The sequence below is a fragment of the Phocoena sinus genome, chromosome 5, assembly GCF_008692025.1.
Source record: "Phocoena sinus isolate mPhoSin1 chromosome 5, mPhoSin1.pri, whole genome shotgun sequence".
NCBI classification, from domain to species: Eukaryota; Metazoa; Chordata; class Mammalia; order Artiodactyla; family Phocoenidae; genus Phocoena; species Phocoena sinus.
The window spans coordinates 92,597,952-92,619,375 of NC_045767.1; the positions used below are offsets into that span (position 1 = coordinate 92,597,952).

The window sequence follows — 21,424 nt, forward strand, 5'->3', positions numbered from 1 at the left end:
TATCTTTTTCCTTTGGGGACCATTATCTCCTACATTCTTGGATTCCAACAGTTTATTTTTGAAAACTAGGCAGAGGGCACAAATCAGGACTTGGTGATTACATTTATCACAGACAGTACTGATTTTTGTCTTCTTTGTACTCTCTCCTTCTAGGGATTAATTTCACTGTTTTCAACATGATAATGATTAAAACTCAGCAATAACCTCAACACTCAGATAATGGTTTTTTACATTTGGTGTATGTCTTTCTAACCTTTCTTGCTATTAATTACCTAATTACATGCCAGGCACTGTTTACAGTAAATGGGATAACCTAGTGAACAAGACTCTAGCCCTCAGGAGTATATAGTCTGTCATGGAATATAGACAAGCAAACGGAACAGAACAGGTTAGGTGCTATGATAAAGTATCTCTAAGCCCAAAATCTCAAAGATAACGTCAAGGAAATCAAGTACAAAATAAAAATAGAAACACAACCTTTCATCATTTAAAGTAAATGATTTATATGTTTATACCCCCTCAAATAGTAAAAATTATAACATTAGGAATTGGAGAAAAGGGAAGAAAAAAAGAAAATTTGAATATTACTTGTTTAAATACATATATACATACATATATATACACACACACACACACACACACACACACACACACACACACTATATACATGTGTGTATCTACTGGGTAAATCAGGATGCAGTTTAAATTCCTGTTAACAAATAAATTTCAACATAGGTTTCTTTTTCTTTTTCTTTGGCTGCACCACGTGGCAGGATCTTAGTTCCCTGACCAAAGATCAAACCCACACCCTAGGCAGTGACAGCACGGAGTCCTAACCACTGGACCACCAGGGAATTCCCTCAAAGTAGGTTTCCTTTAAACAAAAAATTTCACAAAGATAGCCCACCATAATCATTACAATTGTGATGCTGTTTTTAATAAAAAAAAAAAAAAGATACCAGCCATAATGGAACCTACAGATAAAACTCTACAATTCTAGTGACTCCCAACTCAACTGTTATATAATGCTCTATTAGGTTCCCCGTTTCTCTTTTCCAACTGTCTTGCAACTCTCATTCGATATTAAAAAAAAATGTGTTTACATTTTTATATAATTCCTAACTCCTTTCAAAAATAATTAACTGCTTCCAGTGGCAGGGTCTGGGGAAGGCACAGTGGCAAGAAGCCCTTGAAGCAGCCCTTGAAGCAGGCCAAGGAGATGGAAGAGGACGATAAGGCTTTCAAGCAGTAACAAAAAAAGAAGAAGCTGGATGTAAACGTGAAGGCCAAGGGGAAGGGTCCCCTGGCCACAGGTGGAATTAGGAACTCTGGCAAAAACTAAGCTGTTCTTTATGCCTCAGGTGATGGTGACCCTTACTTCCATTGCTGTTTAAACACCTGAATTCTCTTCCATAACATCCGTTGCCACCTCTAGCTAGAATGAAGGGTTGTCTTAGAGCCTGTGGCACATTTTTTTTCTTAAATGTTCATACAGTGGCTCATCTCTTCAGTTCATCCTTAGCCACTTCTACCTTAGCTGTGAGGTCAAAGTAAACCCATCCCAGAATCCTGCCAGTCTGCTCTTCAACCTTTGCTCTACCTTGAATTCTGTACTACCTACAATCAAACCAACTCAATAAAAAAAAAAAAAAAAGTTAATCCACAAAGTAGAATCAGATACTGTCATTTCAGGTGCCATTAGTTTCCCCCAAACCGAAAAACCTCCAAATAGATGAACAAATTCTAATGCATAGAAGGACTCTCAGGACTTCCTTGGTGGCACAGTGGTTAAGAATCCACCTGCCAAAGCAGGGGACACAGGTTCGAGGCCTGGTCCAGGAAGATCCCACATGCCACAGAGCAACTAAGCCTGTGCGCCACAACTACTGAGTCTGCACTCTAGAGCCCATGAGGGGCAACTACTGAAGCCCACGTGCCTAGAGCCTGTGCTCTGCAACAAGAGAAGCCACTGACAAGCTCACATGCCGCAAACTAGAGAAAGCCCGTGCGCAGCAACAAAGACCCAACGCAGCCAAAAATAAATAAATTATTAAAAAACAAAAAGAACTCTCATTTGCTACATTTAAAGTAATGAAGCAGGGGACTTCCCTGGTGGCACAGTGGTTAAGAATCTGCCTGCCAATGCAGGGGACAGAGGTTCCAGCCCTGGCCCGGGAAGATGCCACATGCTGCGGAGCAACTAAGCTCATGTGCCACAACTACTGAGCCTGCACTCTAGAGCCTGTGAGCTGCAACTCCTGAAGCCCGGACGCCTAGAGCCCGTGCTCTGCAACAGAAGCCACCGAAATGAGAAGCCCGTGCACCACAACGAAGGGTAGCCCCCGATCACTGCAACTAGAGAAAGCCTGCCCACGCACAGCAACGAAGACCCAAAACAGACAAAAGTAAATAAATAAATGTATAAATAAATAATTTTTTTTAATTTAAAAAAGTAATGAAGCAAAGAAACAGTATTTTTATTTTGAATGATGGGGAAGGTTTAAGAACAGTAGATTCACCTAGTAAAATTTTATAAAATAACAAAAATGTGGAAATTTTACACATTTAAATACTGTAACAACCGATTTAAGCTGTGGGAAGATACTAACTTACCCTCTGAATAAAATAATTATGTACAAAATAATTTTGTTCAAATGGTTAATGACAAAAATACTATTAGGGATTGTTTCTGGGTTTGGAGATTCTTGTATTTCCTTCTTTTTTTGCCCAATTTCCAGATTTTCTACAGTGAGACTTTGTTATTTACCCCAATTTCCCATCACATTTATAAAGTACATATTCACCTACCATTTTTGTCACCTACATATAACTAAAGTGAAAAAAAAAAAAGGTACCAATTACACATATCAATGTCAGAGAAAGGTCAAAATACACTAGAGTTACTGTAACAAAGTTCGGGAGAGGCTTCACATCGCCCACTACCTATATAGTCACTAAGGTTGATGGCCATAAGGCCATGATATCAATTTAGATCAGAGAGACAGGCAAAGGAGATGGGCAGTGGAGGTAACTTTTACTTGATTAACTCAATAAATTATTATTTATTAAAAAAAGGTTAATCTGAAAAGTGAACTTCAAATGGTGAACAAGATAAGGCAGTGCTAATCTGGTAAAAGCCTAAACAAATAGCTATACATAAGAGGCTATGCAGAGTACACTTTTTTAAAGTTACGGGGAGGCTCTCCCAGGGAATGATAAAATGAAATGAAGAGGTTACTTAGAGGATGGTGTTTCAGTTAACTGCACTGACTTAAATGTAACTTACAGATCAGTTTCTTGTTTAACTGATTTAGTGACTCAATTTAGAAGGCTAAAATATAATCGACTGATGGAAGTGAACTCCATTAACCAGAAAGTAAAAGTATAGAAGGGGAAAAAAGCAACCTCACTGACTTACCTACTTTTAACAACAGGTTAATTTATGTATTCTACAGAAACAATCGCCATCTTCCAGTGTTCTCCCCTGGAGGAGGGAAATTTATTCACAGCAAAGAACCCAAGTCATAGGTAAGCAATTTCTGGGATTTGGGTCCTTCTATATATATGTGTGTGTGTATATATACACAGATATATAAATACACACACACACACACATCCCTCTGAACATGAAAGTAAGAAAGGTTTTTAACTATCTAAGGCCATGAAAAAGTCATGACCTTTTTGGATCTTAATTCACAAATTGAGAAGTGATCTCTGGTCAAGCCTACAAGACTATACAGTTCAACAAAGATAGCCAAGATTTAAGGATACTTATGTACAAAAAGAATCTTCAGAGACTACTGGCTTCTAGCACCTTCAAAGAAAGAGCAATTATCATTTAACACCTTTTTATAGAAAGTGAAATTCCATGTATTAAGCCCCGCTTTCCCACAAAACACTTGAATATGTGGAGACTGCTGTCATACTGGGATGTACAATGTAAAATGTACTCTTTTCCTGTCAGTTAAAAGCAACATCAATCCTATTTATTCATCAAGATACCAACATGAAGGGCTTCCCTGGTGGCGCCGTGGTTGAGAGTCCACCTGCCAATGCAGGGGACGCGGGTTCGTGCCCCGGTCCGGGAAGATCCCACATGCCGCGGAGCGGCTGGGCCCGTGAGCCATGGCCGCTGAGCCTGCGCGTCCGGAGCCTGTGCTCCACAATGGGAGAGGCCACAACAGTGAGAGGCCCGCATACCACAAAAAAAAAAAAAAAGATACCAACATGATTACATCTGACTTTCCTTACTATTTACAGAGCTTCAACTACTTCAGAGGTCATTCACTAACTCTGCCCGTAATTCCTGTGTATCTTAATCAACATCCTTTTATTCCTGTCTCTCTTTTTTAATAAATTTGTTTACTTATGGCTGTGTTGGGTCTTCGTTGCTGTGCGCGGACTTTTCTCTAGTTGCGGTGAGCGAGCTTCTCACTGTGGTGGCTTCTCTTCGTGCGGAACACAGGCCCTAGGCACACAGGCTTCAGTAGTTGTGGCTTGCAGGCTCAGTAGTTGTGGTGCATGGACTTAGCTTCTCCATGGCATGTGGGATCTTCCTGGGCCACGGCTCGAACCCGTGTCCCCTGCATTGGCAGGCGGATTCTTAACCACTGCGTCACCAGGGAAGCCCCTCATTCCTGTCTCTTAAAATGTTTCCTCCTCTCCATTTGCCTAGACTAATTTCTGAAGCACATCTACTCCAGCTCTCATGGGAAACTGCTCTATTATCAACTGTCACCATCTTTTCTGAACCTCTTTATGTCCATTAAGAGGGGAATGGAGGAGAGGAAAAAGTAACACTATGAACACAAATCCAAGATAGCAAAGAAAGTCACAGTGTGCTTTATATCCTACAACATGCTCAAGTTTCCTCAATTTCAAGATATCCTTTAAAAAAGTTATCATCCTTTCTCTTTTCTCCTTGACCAAAGCTTCAGTTTTTAGGAAAACACTTAGGGTTTTTGTTTGTTCTTTAGTTAAAAATCACTAATATAATGGGGCTCCCCCCAAAACAAACAATCTCAGGCTACATGAATATGAATGTAATGTCTAAAATGGACTGACAGTTCTGTTCTAATATGCATAAGTTAAATATTAGTTCAACAGTGAATGGAAACTACAGGAAGGTAGATTTAGCTTCAATATAATGCAAGAATAACCAGAACAGAGCTACTTCATGAATAGCCAAGCATTGCAGGTATTTATTCCAGAGACTAAACAATTTAGCAGAAATGCAGTAAAATAATATGTCCAAAAAATGCATTCATTTGGGCCCAGCTAAAATACTGTTCTCCTGAAAATCTTTCCTGATTTCCGAATAGAATACAATTGTCTTTCCCCTGAATTCTCAAAGTACTTTGGGCCTTTGTCATGGCACTTTATTAATCATATTCTGGGGACTTCCCTGGTGGAGCAGTGGTTAAGAATCTGTCTGCCAATGCAGGGGACAGGGGTTCGATCCCTGGGCCGGGAAGATCACACATTCCGCAGAGCAACTAAGCCGGTGCGCTGCAGCAAATACTGAGCCCGCCCTTCCTAGAGCCCGTGCACTCCAACAAAGACCCAATGCAGCCAAAAGTTAAAATTAAAAAAAAAAAAAATCATACTCTCACCTAAATTACTAACTGCATCTTAGTCTTCCCCTTCTCTACTCCCCTCTCAAATATTATAATCTAAGTTCTCCCTTAAATGTAATTCTCTGAAAAGTCACAATTCCCAAAAATCCAACGATCTCAGTCTTCTACCTGTCTACACTATCCCTGTTGCTCACCTCCTCCTAATGTTTCTAGATTTCTACCATGAGGCAACTTTCCTTCTCATCAAAATGCAAAAGTCCTCAAGGTCTGTCTTCTAATGTGGCAATTTCAGATTGTCAAATGGCTTCAGCTCTCAGATATACCTAAATTTATATGTAGTCTCTGCCATGAACTCAAATTTGACATTTTTAACCCCTTGCTGAATACCCACATATGAACTCACAGGTAACCCAATATATGCACCCTCCCCTATAAAGAGAAAGCAGTTTCCTTATTTCTGCTAATGGTGCCACCATCTTGTTTGCAAGCTTAGTTCTAAGTGACTTTCCCTCTTTAAGCTTCAAACTGCAAAATCTAGACAACTCGAAAATTTCTTGGAATTTGTCCCATCCTGTCTGTTCCCATTGAATTCAGACCCTTTCAGTTCTTCCTCAAAAGTCTTCCAAACTTCTGTATCATGTGTAGCATACACTGTATACAGTAAAATCCAAACACCTGCATTCAGTTTGAAGTATAAGGCCTTCCACTGAAATCCAGTCTGACATACAAGGCCCTAACCAACATTTCAAATTTATCTTCCATTACACTTCTCACCTCTCTAAACAAATTCTACGCTCTAAGAATATTATACCACTTACCATCATTACTCTAGGCCATTGTCTTACTTCATTCAACACAGGCTGGGTAAACAGGTGGGGTAACACAAATTCATTCAAGATTTACTGAATACCTTCTATATATATGCCAGATTCTATGCATGGAAAAACAAAGGTGAACATGTCAGACTTGATCTGCTGCTTGGGAGACAGAATTCCTAAACACAATTATCTAATATGATAAATGCTACAGCCCTACCACAAAGAATGTACCGCTTGCATTGCAACAGGAGTAGAAATCTGACATGTAGAAAATGAGGAAGTGAGTATTTCAAGCCAGAGCTAAAAGAGAAAAGAATTTTTAGGAGACGACTGTCTCCTCAAAACCACAAACTGCTCCTTCATGCACTTTTCAAAAGCCTACTCAAGATCCTATTCCAACCCTACGTGGCTTTCTTAGCTAGGTCCCTCAGGCAGGATTAATCATTTCTTCTCTCAGTACTACACACATCTTCCTTGGCTCTTTTATTAACACATTTATGTGTTAATAAACAGACTTCCTGTTTGGAAGTCTCCTTTAAGTTAATGTTGAGCATAAGCCTAGCAGTGTTATGCTTCCAGGAGATGCTCAAGACAGTCTTTGCAGCATCTACCATTACTTTGTACATAAAAGGATTAAAAAATTTGTTGAACAAATCTGTCATACTAAAGACCTCTTAAGGGAAGTCCCTGATGATCCAGTGATTAGGACTCTGCACTTCCACTACAGGGGGGCACAGGTTCGATCCCTGGTTGGGAAACTAAGATCCAGCACTCCATGTGGTGGAGCCATTTAAAAAAAAAAAGACCTCTTAAGAGAACTAGCCTACCAAACTACAAAGGTATTTCAATAGTTAATGAATAAACCTCCTACAAAAGATGTAATGTACAACATGATAAAATACAACACTGCTGTATGTTACATACGTAAAGTTGTTAAGAAAGTAAATCCAAAGAGTTCTCATCACAAAAATTTTTTCTATTTCTTTAATTTTGTATCTGAGAGGATGGTGTTCAAAACTTATGCGATAATCATTTCACAATGTATGTCAAATCATCATGCTGTACACAAACTTATATAGTGCTATGTCAATTTTATCTCAATAAAACTGAAAGGGAAAAAAAGCTTATATGGGGGAATGCTAATGAATAAAAAAATCATTAATCATGTAATTCCAAAATATTTTTAAAGTCAGTCTTCTATACTCTAGTTCTTATTTATATGTAAATGTATATACGTGTACACAATTCATTTACGTGTACACATACTACTGCAATATGAAGTTAAGAGTTTTGAGATTAACTAAAGGTCCAAACAAAACAAGTAAAGCAGCTTTAGCACAAGTAATTCTAAGAACTTTTAGAGATAAATCTAAAAAATTTAGCATTATAGTAGACCCACACAATACAGTCAATTTATTTTCAAAGGTACCAAAGTAATTCTCTTTTCAACAAAATGATTTTGGAACAACTTGATGTCTACATGTTAAAACAAAAGGAAGTTTGACTCATACTTTGTACCATGTACAAAAATTACCCTGAAATGGACCACGGACCTACATGTAAAACCTAACTCTAGGCTTCTAGGAAAAAGGACAGGAAAAAACCTTAATAACCTTAGGTTAAGTAAAGATTTTAGATAATACACAAAAAGAAAAAATTTTAGAAAACTGACAAATTGGGCTTACATCAAATGTAAAACGTCTGTTCAAAGTCATCAAGAAAATGAAAAGACAAGCCACAGTATGAAAGAAAATATTTGTAGAATACATATCTAATAAAGGATTTATTCCCAGAAGACAGGCCTCTCCTAACTTAATAAGAAATCCAATTTTAAATGGGCAAAAGATCTGAATATACAGTCCACATCAAGATATACAGATGGCAAATAAACATGAAATCAATAATCATTCAAAATTACAAATTAAAACCATGATGACATACCACTAAATACCTTTAATGGCTAACATTAAAATCTAAAAATAGTAAGTGCCTGCAAGGATGGGAAAAGTTGGCAGGAACAAAAAAATAGTATAGTCACTTTGGAAAACAGTACGGCAGTTTCTCATAAAATTAAACATACATGTCTCATATTACCCAGCAATCCCACTCCTACATATTTATCCAAAAGAAATGAAGTACATGTCCACACAGACACCTGTATGTTGTTTGCAGCAGCTTTATTAATAAACACTCAAAACCTGGAAACAACAAAATGACCATTAGCCAAGTGAATGAACAAACTGTGGTAAATACAAATAATCAAATCCTTGGCAATAAAAAGAACTTATTGATATATGAAACAACATGAAAGAGTTTCCAAAATATTACCTAAAGATAAAGTTAATGCTATATGATTCTACTGATATGTCAGTCTACGAAAATGAAAATTATAGGGCTAAATCAGATCAGGGGCTAGAGACAGAAGGGAAAGAAATATATCTTGATTGTAGTGGTGGTTTCATGACTGTGTATGTCTATCCAAAATCATACAACTGAACACATGAAAAGACCAGTTTTTACTGATTGTAACTTATTCCTCAATTTAAAAAATTTAGCAATACAATTATGCTTTATATTAATCATTTCACAAACATTTATGGAGAATCTACCACATACCAAGCACTTATTTGTAAGGTAACGCTGAAACTGACAATATCCAACAGTTCAAAAAACGCAGTTTATTCAGTCTTTCATCTATTATATTAACAGAAATGAAAATGACTGATCATATCCAGTACTGTTAAAGGGGTTGGGGAAATAGGCTCTTTCAAATACAGTGTTGGTGGAAATATAGTTAAAACCTTTTGGAGATGTAATTTTGCAGTTTTAATAAAATTAATTTAAAATGAACACATATAACCAGTAATCCCACTTCTAAGACATACTACAAAGAAATACATGCACAATTGCACAAAGATAATAGGAAAGTTATAAAAATAGACAAAAAGTACTCCCCACAAAAGTTAATAACTAAATTGTAGAATGCTACAAATCCCATCTTTGGAAAAAAGGCATGATACAAAAAGAAATATACAAGATAATATGTGTTGTGGGTCTAGGGAAAAAAAAAACAAACTACATACCAATTCAGACCACCACTGGTAACTATTTACTATACTGTCTGAATACTACAAAGAGTATATATGTACTTTGTGATTTTAAAAAACACTTTAAAATTTTCATTTACTTTCTGATAACCATCTAACAGATACATGTTATTAGTTAGAAAACATGGCTCTAGAATAAAGGTCGAAAGTGTGAAAATTCATTTAGCACTTCAAGCAAAGCAAAAAAGTAATCTGACATTATGCATACAACATTAGTGACAATTTATGGTTAAAGTCTGAGTGTGCTTAAATACTACCAACTAATTGAAGATAAAATTGAGGAGGTGGGGATGGGAGGAACAGTGATAAAGATACCATGCTGGAATTTAAAATCAGCAGCTACACAGAGAAACAAAAACTTACTGCCTAGATCCTAAGGTGCACTCTCAAATTTTGTTGTTTCCAAGAGGTAATTTAAAAAACATTTGATATGCTTACCTGATATAGCACTATTTTTTTCTGATAACCTAATATTAAATTAACGGTCTTAAAAACAAAAAAGTAACTGTCTTACAAACAAAAATACAATACACTGAACCCCAACTGTGAAACATCAGTTCATATGCAATCATTAAAATATTGTCAAAGACTATAAAACCATAGGAAAAAAAGCAGTATAAAATTTGCAACTAAGATATGATTTCAATAATATGAAGGCAATGTGTGCACTTGAACAAGAAAATGAAATTAATTCCTTAGATCTACTACTGCAAAATAATTATCAGAGCAGATTACAATACAAAAGAGAAGGTTATCCAAGTAAAGTAATTTTGTATTCCGTTAATTCTTTTTAATCTTAGGAATCTCTGAAATGGCACCTCCATTCTATATTAAGTAATAAAATAGATATATCTACATAGGATCATAAACTCTAGTTATACTAAACTGTTAACCCTGAACACCTGGCTGCAACCACCACCACTATATATAAGCATCAAAATGCACAATCAAAAATTCACTCTTTGAGGAGCCTGGAATGTTCTGACCGACATCTATAACGAGTGATGAGAACTGCAGTATCTTTGGCTCAAGCAGCTGGGGCGGAGGTGAGTAGGATTTCACTTATTGCAAATTACTTACATGAAATTTCATGTCACAATTTGGTGGCTACTTTAATAACTGGAAAAAGAACGTGCAAAATGAAAACTGCTGAGAAGTTGAGACACCATGTTGTCTTAAAAAGGAAAGTCAAGACACCAAAAGAAAATGACATTTTGAAAAACAGAAAAAACTCTACAAAAAATTTTTTTCAGTACTGTACAGTTAGATGTAGTACTTTATCTTGCTTTCTATATAAAAAGAGTAAGATCCTAGTAACAGGATGCAGTTATCTTATCAGAAACTATGTTACCAGAGGCTATGTCTATGCTAGGACACAACTTGTCTCTACTATTGGATACTTACCCACCCCTTTCTCTCTAGAGCCCCTCACTCATGGCTGGTCTCACCCTAGTCAGGCCCAGGCCCATTCTCACTGAACCATGGACTGGAAGATCCATTTCTGACAGCTAACCTCATATTAAAATTGAAACCTTTGGAAATTCCAGATGGTCTTTGTTTAGAATGACTTTACCAATCGAAAGAGCAATGCAGGGCTTCCCTGGTGGCACAGTGGTTAAGAATCCGCCTATTGGGACTTCCCCGGAGGTCCAGTGGTTAAGACTCTGCCTTCCAATGCAGGAGACCTGGGTTAGATCCCTGGTTGGGGAACTAAGATCCCACATGCCATGGGGTGCAGCCAAAAACTAAATAAAATAAAAATAAAAATAAAAATAATCCGCCTGCCAATGCAGAGGACACGGGTTCCAGCCCTGGTCCGGGAAGATCCCACATGCCGCAGAGCAACTAAGCCCGTGCTCTGCAGCCAGAGAAGCCACCGCAAGGAGAAGCCCGCGCACCGCAACGAAGAGTAAGCCCCTCTCACCACAACTAGAGAAAGGCCGCGCGCAGCAACGAAGACCCAATGCAGCCAAAAATAAATAAATTTTTTAAAAAAGAGCAATGTGTATCTATTTAGAACAGCAACCTTCAATTTGTTGTGGCACACCGCAGAATGAAAGCATCACAAACAAGATCTAACCACCAGTCACAGAAATAAAAGGTAGCTGTGGATTTTTTCTCTTCTCAGGCCCCAAAGGTAAGGAGGCAAGTTTTGAAGTTCAGAAGCTATTAAAAGTGACCAAGCATTAAAGAAATGGAAACGCAGCCCCACAAAAATTAAAGCGTGTATTTATATTAGGCTTTAAGATTTAACAAGTAACTACACATTCCTCTACCTCCGTGAAATAGATAGGATATTAGCTTCATTTACAGAAAAGGAAACCATGATGTTTTGAGAGCTGAAGGAAAGGAGTTCAAGGTCCCTCAGTTATAGTTATGAGACAGAGGATTTGAAATCAGGTCTCCTCCCTTTAGTGACGTTTTCATTACACCTGTTTAACAACCACCGCTTATGAAGAACCATCAGGGATGCAAGAATATAAAAAAGTTTAAAGTCTAACTTAGCTAATTTGATACTGTAGGGAGGAGCCAAAAGGCAGAAAACAGTAACATAACAGGAAATCCAAAACAGTCATCCTAGCATACTACAATAGTGTATCAACATAGAGTAAAATATCTGGAAATTAAGATAAAAATACGCTGAGAAACAGCAGTCAAGAAACTGATTCTATTGTTTCTGAAGCCACTCCAGAGTTCTGGGAGATAGAACTTGTCTGTTCTGTCAGCCCTTAAATGTTTTCCAGTGGAGAGTTAAGTCAAGTTTGTCAATTAAATTCTACTGAATTTAAGTTCAGAAACAACCTAATTTGTAACTATCAAAACCAGCCTTGTAAAGGGGTCATTCCTCATCTCCATACGCACTCAGTATAAAATATGTGGGGAAAAGTCTTATTTAAAGCAACCTAGAAAATCCTGATAACAGGCAAACAGCAATAATTCTTCAGGACAAGGAAACTGTTAACCTAAAGACACTATGGGTATTTACAGATTTTCAGTAACTGATATGGAGATTTTCATTTTTGATCTCTCATAAATGAAATATGGATAATAAATATATCCTACTACCAAGAGTGCCAATCCTATTCAAACTCAAGAGCTGTCTGCTAACAACTCAACTACTCACCTGCTAACTAAACACTCACTCAATACGACTATCAAATTATTAAAGACTTATTTTCTTCTCCTTCCATTTTTGATCCCCATCCACCCCACAAGCATTCTGGTTCTTTCCTCTTGTTGCTTGTTCACCGCTGACAAACATTTCAACCCCTGAATATTCAGCAACCTGAACCATAACAGCTCTTAAATTGTAAACAATCCATTTGAGGTCCTTATCCTCCCTATAATTCGTGGACAACCTTTCAGAATTAAACAGCCTCTAGTGATTAAATCATAACACAAGGATACACATGAATAATCCTAAATATTTAAGAAAATGGGAAGATGAGAAACAACACATAATTCAGTACTAAGAATTTGAAACTAATCATACCGTCTATTTTTTGAGACCAGGAGTTTGGACATCAAAAGGACCACTGGATACTAATAGGGTCAACTGTTTAGAAACTGTCCACATGCCTAAGGCTATATTAACTGCCAAATATGGAGCCAGACAAGGAATTCCCATCTTCTTCCCCTGTAGCATATGGGGTCGCCTAACTGCAGTTAATGATTCACAGATCCAGGTACATGCAATGCTAACATTTGGAAGACCAGCACCAGGTGTTAAAACCAGTATTTCAACACAAGTTATTATCACAACAATCATGTGGGGGGGGGAAGGGCACAACTTTGCTATTATTCCAGCTTCGGTGCACGTGGGTTCTGTGGGTTTTTGCTGGTGCTTGATTTTTAAGAGAGCAAAGGTACTGCCCCTCCAAAAAAAAAAAAATCTGTTAAGAAAGTAGGCATACATTGGAGGGAAAAAATTGATCTATGCGGAAAATTGTAGATGCATATCTATACTCGCCCCAAAGCGGCACAGGGCCATCTTAAGAAATCTGCCTTTGGAGAGGCAGGTAAAATTCGATCAGATTCAACTAACAATATTAACACAATATACGGATGCTATGTTCCTCCCCTTGACTATCCTTCCCACCCTCCCCAAGAAGACATGGGGGAAGAGGAAGAAAGCCATTCCTCAAAGCACTCAAACATCTCTTCTATTCCTGGGTCAGCAAGAGATCGCCTACATAAAAAGGGCACGGAGAAGGCGTACGTTATATACAGCCCGGGTTTCCCAGCTCCTTCGGGATAAACCCGCGGGGGGAGGGTCAAGGACCGCAGAACACCAGGTACTGGGTAAGCAAAGCGAAGGCTGCCTTCAGAGCCGGATTCTGTTTCCGTGCACCGAAATGGTGCCCGGAGGCCGCTACTTTCGCATCTGCGTCGCTTCTGCCCTCCGCCGATACAGCCTCTTTTTCCCCTCCCCCACGGGCGGGGCGGCGGCGGCCTCCCCACTGCCAAGGAACCGGGAATAAGAGCCGCAAGAGTCTGGGACGAGGCTGGTGGGCTCCGCACCCGAAACATCCTATCGGGCAAGCCCACTCCCCCATGTCCCGTCCGAAGCCTCCATCAGCGCGCCTTTGGGGAGCAACTGCGTCCCCTTTCCTAGCTCGCCCACCTCATCTCCCACAACCCGGGCCCCACCTGTGCCCTCGGAGCCCTGCGTCCGCACGACGCGCGCCGGTCACCTCCCCCCCTCCACGGCCTCCCATCCCTCACCTGAGGAAAAAGCTCGGCTTCTCGCTCGCACACACAGCAAGCGTAGGCAGCCGGCAAGAACAATGTCTCTCTCTGCAGCTACACCTCCGACACCGGAGCTCATTCACTGGTACGGTTGCCTCGAGCCGCGGCGCGCGACTGGAATGTCCCCTTCCGACCACCAGACCGACCGCCCTTCCCAGGCCCCCATACACACCTCCAACCAACAGCGGCGGCGGGTACGTCGCGCGGAGGTCAGCGGGAAAGTTCGCCGAGGACCGGCTGCAGCAGATTCTTGTCGCTCGCCGCCCTCTCCCTCCTCCGACAAACCTCAGACCTCGGAAGCGGAGAGCCACGAACTGGTTCCCCTCACAACCACCTCTTCCCGGGCGCCAGGCACTGCGGCGAACGACAAAGGAACACGGACTCCCGCCCCCTTTGCCACCGCCCCCTCTTATTGTTTTAACCCCTGCCGAAAGGGCTGGGGGACCCCCCAGCACGGCTTCAGCCAATCACGCATCTCCTCCGCGAGCTGGACCCAACCTTCTCGCGTCTCTCTGCGGAGCACGCGCAGAACGCCGCCGCGCTCACGTACTCTCGCGCCCGGAAAGCCGGGGAACCGGAACCGGCGTGAAGCCGGGGCGAGAGTCCGCTGATTTGACGTCACAAGAAGGCTGCCTTTCTCCTGCCCCAAGGATCCGGCCTCTTCGCCCTTCGAGAGCGCACCCGAACAGGAGCCGGGTCGCTGCAGCGCTGTGCCTTCTGCGTTGTCTTTTGGGGACTGATTTTTCTGGTCCTTTTATGTTATTAAGAGGAAGGGAATTTTAGTGATTTTTTTTTCTCTCTTAACTAGGTGTCTGCAGGTTGCTGCTCTAGACGAGAGTAAAAATGCAGCCAGTGGTTTCAGCTGCTTGCACCCTAAACTCAGCCTAGGAAATGGAGGTTTTTAAGCTCCACCGAGAAGTTCAAAATCGTTCAACGCTATATTATGGGGCCTACTGGGTGCTAAGTACTGGGATGTAGAAAAATAGGACGTGTCTCCACAGAGAGAAAAAACAGTTCTGTTTCTTTGTGTGTTGTTTAGCGTTAGGCGTTGCTAAATACATACTAAGCATTTTACATGCTAAAGCAGCTAAAAGCTGAAATCCCAGGAGATATCAGGATTACAGACCTGTCCTAGATCTAGGCCCAGACTTGGCCGCAGGGGCATAGCTGGGAAAACACTAGACACTGACTCTCATGACCTTGATTCATGGAAAAAGCCACATCTTCTTACAGTCAAGGAAGCCACTTTGCACCTTAGTTCTGGCAGTGTTTCTCAGAGACTATCAAGACAGCTGAGGAATTTTGGAAGGAAGGGCTGACGAAATGGTGAAAGGAATAAAAGGCAATTAGGAAAGGAAATGCCCACAGAAGAAACAAAACTCAGGCATATACATTTCACCAGTTTTCTTAATTCTTTTAGAGTAACTAACTTTAAAGTATTTTTCACGTGTGAAAACTGAGGTTTACGGGGCAGTGCAACATTTGAACCTCCAAAATCTACACTACTATTAACTTACGCTGCTTAATCACATTGTTATATGCAAAATATATGGGCAGACTATCACTCTTATGAACTTTGACATGTTTTTCCTTAAAGTATCACAATACATTACATGAAAACTGCCCTTCAAATCTAATACTTATGTGCCAGCCACTCTTCTGTTTTAATTGTTTAATCCTCATAATAACCCTATAAAGTAGTTAGGATTTTTATGCTAATTTTATACAGGAGGAAACTAAGGCTTAGAGAGGTCAAGTTAACATGCCCAAGGTCACACAGCTACTACTCTGTTGGAGCTGGGATTCAAACACAAGCAGTCTGCCTTTACACTCCATGCTATGGAATACTCTCCTTGTATTAATTGGCACAAGTTACTTATCTCTTCTGTTGATTGACATTTCTACTGTTTCCACTGTGAAGCTCTTATGCACAATGCTGTTATTCCTCACCAAGTACAAAAATTTCTCTAGAGCAGTGATTCTCAGAAATTAACATGCATCAGAATCACCTGGGGAGCCTGTTAAAACAATGCTGGGCCCCCTCCCAGGGTTTCTGATTCAGCAAGTCTATGTTGAGGCCTGAGAATCCGCATTTCTAACAAGTTCCCAGATGCTGCTGCTACTGCTGCTCTAGGAACGACACTTTAAAAACCACTGATCTACACCATGGTTGGCAAACTTATACTGTTAGGGACAGACAGTAAATATTTTAGGACTTGAGAGCCATAAATGGTCTTTGTAACATATCCAACCCACGCATTCCCGTTTTTAAATCCTTCAAAAATGTATTAATAAAAGAAATATTCTTAGCTCTGGGGCTGTATAAAAACAGGCCTCAGACAACCCTTGTCCGAGGGTACATATCAATAGGTGGAGTTACTGGGAAAAACGACTTCATTACCTTCAATTTTATTGAAATACCCAAAACTGTTTTCCTAAGTAGTTATTTTTACTTCCTAAATGACTCTTAAGTCCGTGCCCTCTGAATACTTCTCCATACGTATAGCTCTGCCCAGGTTCAGGACCCTTTTGTCTTTCCAGAATGACTGCAATAACCTAAGGAATCTTCCTGCCCTACGAATATAACCTCCATTAAATACCCCCTCCCGGGACAGACAATAAGGCAGGGAGAGAAGTAGGAATGTATTCATTCAGTGGCTCAAGCCAAAAACTTTTAAGTCATCCTTGACTCTGTCTCACACCACACAGCAAATCACCAGTAAATTTCTGTTCCCTCTACCTTCAACATTTATTCTAGATTAAACACTTAGCACTATTACTGCTATTATTATTATTATATTCCCACAGCAACCAGATCCTTTATAGCTATAAATCAGATGACATTCTCAAAACCCTCCAAAGGCAACACAATAAAATCCCAAGTCCTTACCATGCAAGGCATCCCATCCCTAATTTAGTTCTTACCATTACTTCTTTTCTTACTACTTTTTCTCTTATACACCTCAGCCCTTCCTTTGACATTTCACATCCCCACCCCAAAGTGTGTCTTAGATGTGAACCTTTATCAAAAGTTTGTGAAAAATCAAAATAAACTGCATCTACTGATTTCCCCAAGCACTCATACTGAAATATCTCACTCAGGCATTCTAAAGGTGAGTTAGGCATGATTTTACGTTACACTAACTACCCTTCAGTTAACCTTATACTGCTTACATAGTCTACCAGCTTGTCTAAGCTGTATTCTGTGGTTATTTTGTAATCTCCCTATATTTCCTAGGTTCTCTTCTAGGTTGTTTTTTATAAATAGTGTAACTCAAATGGTAACCTACAGGTTGTCTGGCAGAGTGTCCACTCAATAATAGCTTCCAGGGCTTCCCTGGTGGCGCAGTGGTTGAGAATCTGCCTGCCAATGCAGGGGACACGGGTTCGAGCCCTGGTCTGGGAAGATCCCACATGCCGCGGAGCAACTAGGCCCGTGAGCCACAACTACTGAGCCTGCGCGTCTGGAGCCTGTGCTCCACAACACGAGAGGCTGCGACAGTGAGAGGCCCGCGCAGCTTGATGAAGAGTGGCCCCCGCTCGCTGCAACTAGAGAAAGCCCACGCACAGAAACGAAGACCCAACACAGCCAAAAATATAAATAAATAAATAAAATAAAATAACTGCATCTTTAAAAAAATAAATAGGCCTTCCCTGGTGGCGCAGTGGTTGAGAGTCCGCCTGCCGATGCAGGGGACACGGGTTCGTGGTTATTATGGATACTCTGTCAGACAACTGGTAGATTGTCATGTGACCTCTATCCATAAAAAAGCATCTAGAAGAGACTCTAGTTGCAATTTTCTTTGGACATGATATCCCTTTACCCCTAAACACTTCAGTGTGTATTTCTTAAAAGACAAGGACATTTACTTCTATATCCACGATACAATTATCAAGATCAGGAATTAACATTTTTACAGTACTATAATCTACAGACACTCAAATTTCATCAACTGTCCAACTAATATCAAAAGGAAAAAATTGTTTTCTGGTCCAGGATACAATTCAGGATTACAAATGAATCTGGTTATCATGTCACCTTAGTCTTCTGTAGTCCAAAGTTTTTTCTCAGTCTTTCTTCTTTCATGACCTTGATATTTTTAAAGAGTACAGGACAATTATTTTAAAGAATGCCCCTGAATTTGGTAACCTCTGTTGTTTCCTGATATTTAGATCTAGATTATACATTTTTGGGAAAAATACCAGAGAAGTACTGTTCTGTCCTCAGTGCATCATATGGAGGCACATGATGTCTGTGTGTCCTATTACTGGTGATGTTCCCTTCACGGTTAATGCAGTGTCTGACGGGCTTCTCCACTATACAGTTCTGTTTTTCCCTTTGTAATTAATAAGTAATTACAGTTGTGTAGTCTGGTACTTTGAAACTCTGTACATAACCCATTTCTCATGATAGTTTCACCCAGTTTTAGCAGCCATTGACGATTCTTTGGCCGAATCAGTTTTTGTTATAGTGGCTACCTAAGTGTGATTTTTCTAAATCCATCATTCTTTCCACACTTATCAGCTGCAATTCTACTATAAAGAAGACCTTTTCTCCTTTCTCATTTTTTAAAAATCTTTTATTTATATCAGTGTGAACTCATGGATTTCTACCTGATCATCCATTAATATCAACATTTATTTTCATGCTCACATTGTCCCCATTTGGCCCGTGGAAGCCCCACCAAGTTAGCTCTCATGCATTATATAATTTAATTGTGCATTATTTATTACAACAAATTGAACTAAGATATCTTTTCAAACAGCGAAAAAGAACAAAAAGTGACAAGGGCCTAAGAGAAGACAGTGGCAAGTGGAAAAGAAATTTATAAGTATATAGGTGGCAAAATTGTGATGATTAACTAGGTATGGGGAGTAAGGGAGAAGTCTAGGATAGGATGCTTTGCTGGTTTTGTCTGGGTGACAAGAGAGCCGCTGGTAATATTCACTAAGAAGGGGACTACAGAACTTTGGTATTTTTCTATCCATATGCTTGTATAAAATATCATACTAGTTACTTCATCCAATACTTTCTGATCTAATGCCACTTCAGATAGATCTCTGACCAATGAATCTAAAGGAGCCCCAGTCACTCTCCATCTCTTACTCTGCTCTACGTCTGTTAATAGCACTTAGCACTACCTGACATTATATTTATCCTTTGATGGGTTTGTTTGTTTATTTATTTATTGTTGCGGCATGCGGACTTCTTAGTTGCGGCCTGCAGACTCTGAGTTGTGGCATGCATGTAGGATCTAGTTCCCCGACCAGGGATTGAATCTGGGCCCCCTGCATTGGGAGCTTGGAGTCTTACCCACTGGACCACCAGGGAAATCCCATGATGGGTTTTTTTAAATTGTTGGCCTCTCCAATAAACCAAGTTCCATAAGAGCTCAGATTTTGTCTGTTTTGTTCAATGCTGTATCTCTGCCATAAAGAAGACAATCAAAATCAATTAGTGAATAAATAAATGTGTGTGTGTGTGTGTGTGTGTGTGTGTGTGTGTGTGTGTGTGTAGGGGGGCAGAGAGAGAGAGATATGATCATAATTAAACATTGCTTTGCAGGATACTACTTTTTTTTCTCTTAAAAAACAGACATCATTTTATGTTAGTACATAGTAGGCCTACTTAATGTTTTTTCCAATGGTTACACAGGTGGGGAATGACATCCTAAGCTTAGAGGCAATATACTAAATTATAAAGAAAGTTATGAGAATGTAATCAAAATAAATACAAGCTATGTAATTGCACATTTCTGCCACAAATTTGAATCAAAGGACTAGCAAACCTTGATAAGAAATCAGTATGAGGGCTTCCCTTGTGGCGCAGTGGTTGAGAGTCTGACTGCCGATGCAGGGGACACGGGTTCGTGCCCCGGTCCGGGAAGATCCCACATGCTGCGGAGCGGCTGGGCCCGTGAGCCATGGCCGCTGCGCCTGCGCGTCCGGAGCCTGTGCTCCGCAACGGGAGACGCCGCAACAGTGAGAGGCCCACGTACCGCAAAAAAAAAAAAAAAAAAAAAAAAAAAGAAATCAGTATGAAAACCTAATCAATAAACATGCAAAGTATGTCCCATTTATAGAAAAAAGGACATAGCATTAAACATATACGAAGAGCTGTTAAACGGAAACAATGGCAAACCATATACAAACTGGCAAATATTTAAAAATGAAAACATCCAATATGCAAAAAAAAAAAAAAAAGCTCCTTTGTAGACTTCTGTTGCAAGTAAGCATTAATTCATCCTTTTAAAAAAGCAATTTGGCAAGATATATCAAAAGCTTTAAAATGCTTGTGCTTTTTGAGTCAATAATTCTACTTCTGGGCATTTATCCCTCTTAAGATATGCCCAAGAAATTCACTGTGATGTTATTTATTTATTATCATTTAAAAACTGGAGGCATCCTAAATGTCCGATAAGAGTGAATGGTTAAATAAACTATGACACATATCCTTGACACATATACATCAAAAGTTATAGATTTAAATATTTAAGAATATATTTTTATGTCACATATTTATACTTCAATCTTAAATATGTTTATGAATCAATCTTAAGTTAAAAATATGGTTGATAGGGGCTTCCCTGGTGGCACAGTGGTTGAGAGTCTGCCTGCCGATGCAGGGGACACGGGTTCGTGCCCCGGTCCGGGAAGATCCCACATGCCTCAAAGTGGCTGAGCCTGCGCGTCTGGAGCCTGTGCTCCGCAACGGGAGAGGCCACAACAGTGAGAGGCCCACGTACAGCAAAAAAAAAAAAAAAAATATGGTTGATAGTTTTTTTTACAAAAAAGAAAAGGAAAAGAATCAGATCCAATCACCATTAGCAGATGAATTTTTAAAAAGAAAATCATTAGAAATATGTTAACTGATTCCTGATTATTATTATAGATTTCAGCATAAAATACTTCTCTGACATTCTACTTTATAAGGCTTTTCCTCTAGACCCTCTCATTTGACCATTTTTAACCTTACTGGATCTTAAAGGATCAACCAATACCATTACCACCATTTTGCTGATGATGTAGGTGTTTAAGGGGTGACTTTACATGCATGTTTAAGGGCTATGCGTTCTATATAAGTAAGGTAGGACTCAAAACTATGAAGACTGGCATTGGAAGGGATTCAAATCCAAATCCTTCAAGGATACTCATTTTTCTTAGTGTCTTTACT

At 39.7% G+C, this 21,424-nt stretch overlaps 1 protein-coding gene across 3 annotated transcripts in view; it reads right to left on the reverse strand.

The window, feature by feature from the left end:
- The window catches only part of G3BP2 (G3BP stress granule assembly factor 2), an 86,512-nt gene that overhangs the window by 16,589 nt on the left and 48,499 nt on the right, over positions 1 to 21,424 (reverse strand). The window contains exon 1 of one of the 3 annotated variants that reach the window (XM_032632807.1): positions 14,423 to 14,731. The exons of 1 other annotated variant lie outside the window; for it this stretch is intronic. The gene's annotated coding sequence lies outside the window, so the exon portion shown is untranslated. Of the gene's footprint in view, positions 1 to 14,422; positions 14,732 to 21,424 lie in introns of those variants that run through there. One more of the 3 variants, XM_032632809.1, reaches the window with a different exon arrangement.